The 6,315-nt window shown below is 41.0% G+C and overlaps 1 pseudogene; it reads right to left on the reverse strand.

Annotated features, from left to right (window-relative positions):
- Positions 1 to 1,177: 1,177 nt before the first annotated feature.
- LOC101428496 (actin-related protein 2/3 complex subunit 1A pseudogene) lies at positions 1,178 to 2,286 on the reverse strand (annotated as a pseudogene).
- Positions 2,287 to 6,315: the final 4,029 nt, after the last annotated feature.

Consider the following 6,315-nt stretch of genomic DNA (forward strand, 5'->3'; position numbering starts at 1 on the left):
GAGATTCAACTTTATTTTTTCCAGTTAGTTATCTGATTGTCCCAATACCAGTTACTGAAAAGTCCATCTTTCTCGGGTCTTTAAATATAGATTTTAGATATGTGGTTAGTTATAATGGAGTTTTATTATTTTTCCAAGCTAAAATTCATGAAAGTTAAGTGGTTTAGGAAAGGTCCTAATAGTTTATGCACAGCACAATTAAAGATGCCAGAGAAAATTTTGAATATGAACTTGAGATTCTGTCCTTGAACAAACATTAAATACACGGGGATGGGTGTAGAAAATTATGTAAGGAAAATATTAGGTTATGTTAGGGAAATATCATGTGGCTTTTTATTACTATTTTTCTTTTACAGGTTTAAAGCAAATAATTAGCAAAGTTTGCACATGAGACACAAAGAAAAATAACCATTTTCTTTATTAATAAATGTACTATCTAAAATGGAATTTGATACAGTCCTGGCTCAGTGGCCTTTCCAGGTCTAACCCCAAATCTACTGAATCAAACTATCTAGAACTGGGACCAGGGACTCTATTTTATATAACAAGCTCCCCAGATGATTGAAATGAAGGTAAACTTGCAAAAGTCAGTGAACTGGCATGTAGAAACCTCTGACTTGTAGCCTGAAAAAGAAAGGGCAGAAGCCAAGTTTATCACAGAGCTAGAAGCAGTGTGAAGGCATAATGTTGTCTTCACTCTAAATAAAGGGTGCAACCTACAAATTTACTGCTTCTCTCCAAAAGTCTTAGCAATCTATAAATGCCATGAGAAGCTCATTTCAAAGTCATCACCCCAATAATCAAGAATTCTTGTCTTTCCTCAAATGATCTGATTTTAGTGTGTGTATGTATGTTTACCCATGCAGTGTTTTTATTTAATTTTCTAGCAGACAGTTTATATATTTCCCCACCCCTTCCTTTAAGTCAGTGTGACAATTTCCCATAATACACTCTTAAAGAGAGCTTTGGTCAAGAATGGAATGAAACAAACAAACAATCACTGCTGCTTTTTCAAAACCAACGTTTTCACCAATTATATTCAAACAAAAACACACAAACAATATCTGCGCACTGCGTGCTTGTGTATCCTTATATCTGGCTATCCTCCCATCATGCTTACAGCAGAGCTGAGGTCAGGTGCAGTTTCTCATGCTACAGCCTGGAGGGTCACTCGGCTTCATATTATTCAAAGACCCTGAACAGGAGACTCTAAGGTCTTGAAACCCCAGATTATCCTGACTCCATCAATGCCAGTAATGCAAAATTTGCAACAGTCTTGCTTGTCCACCTCATAAGTGGACACTTGAGTGATGCTATTTCTGGTGCAGTGTCTCCAAGGTTGTGTTGTGGTCCTCAGTTGTGACCCTCTTGTCCATGTTATGGAAGCCTTCTGTGATGGATATGTTATGTTGAGTGCTCTGTTTTGGAATGTCTAGTTTGGAGATGCAGGTTAAGGAGCCACAAAAAAGTCATCATAGTTAAAGAGCATTAGGCAGCAAATGGGGCCAGCAGCTACGACACTACATTTCAGAGAGAAATGATATACTTGAGGGACAGGACCCATGTTGTCAGAGTTGAAACCTGCATCTTCTTTGAGGCATCAGCAATGAATAAAGCAATGAATAGTTGTGGCTGACCCAAGCGAGGTGGCTCCACTGGCAGAGAAAATGCCCCTGAAGACTCAGCCCCCAGTGCCACTGCCACCAAACTCTGACATCAGCTGACCAAAAGGCATCTTGCTGCCCCAGAGCGTACTGGCTTGCTTTTCATCCACTTATTAATTTTGGTGGAAAACTCTCTGTATGTAAAATCACATGATCCTGCTTCCAGCAAAACATGGTTTGGGATGCCAGCCTAAGCTGAGGACCATGGAACAAATACACTTTTTAATGTGCTTGCTCACCCACCAGTCATTTTCAGACTCAAAGTAATAAACAGAAATGAGTTTTCTCCACTCCCCACAACAAATTTGTTGTCTAGGAGGAACCACTTCACTCCTCACAACAAATTTGTTCTCTAGGAGGAACCACTTCACAAAAGTGGCTACACAGTAAATTCTCAAATCGCCAGGGTTTGCTTCCAGATACCATCTTTCCAACTTGACAGAGATACAGTGGTCTGCCCTGCAAGTCACAGTACCGTCTCTCTTGGGAGCCCAGTCAACACGTGATGGGTTCTCCTCGATTAATGAGCTTTCACCCACTGGCTCCCGTTCTTCTTATAGATGTGGACTTTGTGGTTATTGGGGCTTAATGACAATCTGGGTACAATCCCTGTTCCAGACATGACAGGTGATTGACTCTAGTCAAATCTGATGTAGAGATTTTATTCTGTGTTTCGAAAGGATAGAAAGCTGGGGTTGGGGCAGTTCAGATAAACTCAGAGTAGAGAATTCATGGACTCTGGCCAGTCGACACGCACAGGCTTCGCCCTGCCTGGCTTTATTTTGAATCACTTTCTTTTTGTCAACTCCCTACCCCAGGAGTAGAGATTTTGATACTTGAGTATCAAAAGCATGCCAGGCACTTCACAGACAAATCTTTTAATTTGGTCTTCCCACAAAGCTTGTGAAGTGGATATTGTGGTCTCATGTTTACACTGAAGAAAACTGAGGCTTGGGGTGGCTAGTCTGGAGCGACTTCCCTGACCAGTCTGTGGGACTCTGTAAGTGCTAGAGCAAACTCAGTTCCTGTATGTCGGAATTTTCCATGGAGAGAAAAAGAGCTCATCGGCACATCTCTCAATGACTCTTCAAACAAACCCCATGACCATTTGCATATAAAAGTAATGAGCCCATTTTTAGTCTTTTGAAATATAATTTACATTCTATATTAAATATTTTCGGAACTATCTGAAAGCTTACCTAAAACAGCACCCTCCTCCCTCATGCCTGTCTCTTTACTTTCTTGGTGTTTCTTCCCTGTACTCCACCACCTGGCAATACATGCTCTGCCTCACCGCATATTGACCGCTTCTGCCACCAGAATGGTCACTTCATGAGGGCAGAGACCTGGTCTGTCTAGTTTTCCACTGTATCTCCAGTTCTTGGGGTGCTCAGTCAATAGTTGCTGATTGATTAACTGAATAAATGAATTCTTCTTCTTACTGACTGGTTTCCTTTACCAGCTCAGATTTCAGGTTTTGTTTTGTTTTCAGATCCTGGGCATACAGCTGGTTGTTTGGTTTAATGAACCACCCTGGGTGATGTGCTGGATAGGATCATAGCCCACCACAGACGTTCCACATCCTAATCCCTGTGACCTGTGAATACGTTAGTTTACATGGGAAGGGGGACTTTGCATGTGCAAATAAATTAAGAATCTTGAGATGGGGAGAGTACCCTGGATTATCTGGGTTGTCTCAGTGTGATCATAAGGGTCCTTATAAGAGGAACACAGGAAAAGTCAGACAGAAGGTGATGTGATGATGGAAGCAAGAGATTGGAGTGATGTGCTTTGAGGATGGAAGAAGGGGCCACAAGCCAAGGAATACAGAGGTGTCTAGAAACTGAAAACAGTCTTCCTCGGAGCCTTCAGATGGAATTAGTCCTACTGGCCCCTTGACTTTAGCCCTCAGTACAACTGATTTTAGAATTCTGCCCTCCAGAACTATAAAAGAAAATATTTTTGCTGCTTTAAGCCACGAAATCTGTGGTGGTTCCTTACAACAGTAGTAGAAAACTAATATATGTGGTTTCCTGATTTGGCTCAGTTTAGTTTACATGTTGTGCTCTTGGCCAAGGAAGGGGGTAGAAATTGGTTGGGGGTAGTAGGTGTGAGGGTACATGATTGATGTTCTAACAAGACCTCATAAAATCAGAGAGAATTCTCCCAAAGGGAAATTCCTTTGTTATAAGAGGACAGAAAAGAAGACGTAATGCAAAAATTAACAAGCAAACAAGAACAACTCCACAGATGATAGTTACCACAGTCTAATACTACCCAAAAGTAAAAATGCTACAAGTCAGGTGGAAGAGAAGAACCAAGTGAGGCACAGGAATGTAAAATTTATAGCTGACTCTGTATAACCAAGAACCACTGCAGCAATGGCAGATGCTTTCCTGCTCTAGTGTGCAGAAAGACAGAGAATTATGAAGACTAAAGCGCAGGTCGTAGACTCTAGAAGGCCTCAGCTCAAATGCTCCACTAAGAGCTGGCACTCTAACCTTGGCTTTTGACAGTCAAGTGAGAGGGTTAGTGCTTCACGAATTCATCTACAAGGAATCCTTAATAACATAGGAGAGGAAACTGAATGAACCTACTGAGCCTGGGAGGCCACAAGGGACACGGTGCAAGTCAAAATTTCCTTGAACATTATTTTTAATATTTAAAATTCAGGTTATATGAATATGAAAGTAGCATTTTTAATGTCCTGCCAATTAAATTACTTTATTTTCTCCTCTCAAATACTTAATTAACTGATGCTCCAGAAAGTTTTTACCATTTTCACTCTGTGGCTTCAAACTCTATGATATCTATGATTTACATGGCATATATACTACAGTTTGAGATTTCGGGACTGCATCAGTTCAATGGTTCTCAGCCTAAGACAACACCATAGCTCTGCCGCCCCTGTTGTCCACCACCTGAGACCCAAACTAGGAGGAAGGCCTTGTCAGCAAGAGTAAGAATTTAATTGTGGTAAAGAAGAGACTGCTGCCAAGTTGTCTTCAGAAGATATTTCAGAGATTAAAAAAAAAAAAAAAGAGGGGATATGGAAGTTTTAGTGGCTTTAAAATGTGTCTGCAAATTCTTTGATACCCACCCCCCCATCAAGAGGTCGATGCTCTACCCCCTTCCCTTGAAGTGGAGCAGGACTTTGAGGCTGCACTGACACAGAGAATGCAGCAGAAGTAAAACTATGGCATTTCTGAGGTTAAGTGAGAAAAGGAGTACAGCTTCCATCTCGCGTCTCTCGGGATGTTTGCCCTTCATACCCAACTGCCATACTGGGAGGGAGCCCAAGTCACATGGAGAGGAAGCATGCAGGTGTTCTGGCCAGTAGCCCTTAATAAGATGCTGCCAAGCAGCAGTTGCCAAACACCTAAGTGTGGAAACCTTTGAGATGACTCCATTCTCAGTCATTTTCTGATGACAACTGCAGAGAAACCTGCAGCAAGATCTGCCTAGCTTAGTACAATCAGCCCACAGAACCAAGGAAGAAAATATAAGAAATGATTGTTGTCGTTTTACACCACTAAGTTTATACAGAGATAATTGAAGCAAGGGTAATGTCTGTAGGACTGACTCCCTGGGTAGAGAAAGACATGGAATACGTAGCACAGATTGCACAACCTTCAGATGTCTGGGCCCCAGATTCGACCGCTGTACCTCTGGTTTCACTTTCCATGTTGGATTAAAATGTATCTATGTACTCCCCACCCTTGTCTGGAAGACAATAGATATTTCATAAATATATGGGGGAAAAGGATGCCTCCAGGCTGGGGACTGAATCTAAATGATGAGAATAATAGTTCAAAGATTCCATTGAAATCCTTCATAAGTTGAACTTGGTGAATGGCTAGAAGAAGTGCAAGTTGCCTGAGGGTCCTGATGAGGCCACCAACTCCATCACCTACCAACAGAAAGACCATGGCACTTCATATCCTAAGGCACATTTTTCACACTGGGATACCTGAAACTACACAATCAGCGGGATATAACTTCTGGAAGTATCAACTGTAATTTAATCATTCATTTTACAAATATTTATTGAAAATCAAATATGTGCCAGGAATCCAAAAAACAACCCAAAACAAAATTTTATATTAAACTAAACACAAATTTATTGCAGAGAAAGATGCAAAATTAACATGAATTTTTAAGGTAAAAATAGCCTTCAAGGAAAATTCACCCTTGCACAGCATTGTACTATAATCCCAGAATCTCAGAGGTAGATATGCACTCTTAGCTGTAAGGGGGTCAGAGTTTAGAAACCCTCATTTAAGACAGTAATAAAAATGTTTTTACAGTAACTTCTCCCTGCATCTCATAGGCCAAATATTAGCCTAATCTGCTAATATGAAAATGTGTTTTGTTTGACACACAGCGGTTTGTTTTTACTGTTTTTTGTGTTTTTTTACAACTTGAATTAGTGGCCAATATTTAAAAGACAGGGGTTCCATTTAAGAATTTGGATTTCTGGCTTCCCCTGAAAAAAATTAGAAGAGCTGGCAATCCTGGGCCTACTTTCCCATGAGGCAACAATCAGCTGGTGCTGAGATTCCACTTCCCCCAATCAGAGAATCCCACAGCTGGAATGGGCCCACTTTTCTGATCTTGGCTGCCACAAAATCAGAAGTAGCCTCTGACTTAC

This window comes from Dasypus novemcinctus, chromosome 4 (genome assembly GCF_030445035.2).
Source record: "Dasypus novemcinctus isolate mDasNov1 chromosome 4, mDasNov1.1.hap2, whole genome shotgun sequence".
Classification (NCBI taxonomy): domain Eukaryota; kingdom Metazoa; phylum Chordata; class Mammalia; order Cingulata; family Dasypodidae; genus Dasypus; species Dasypus novemcinctus.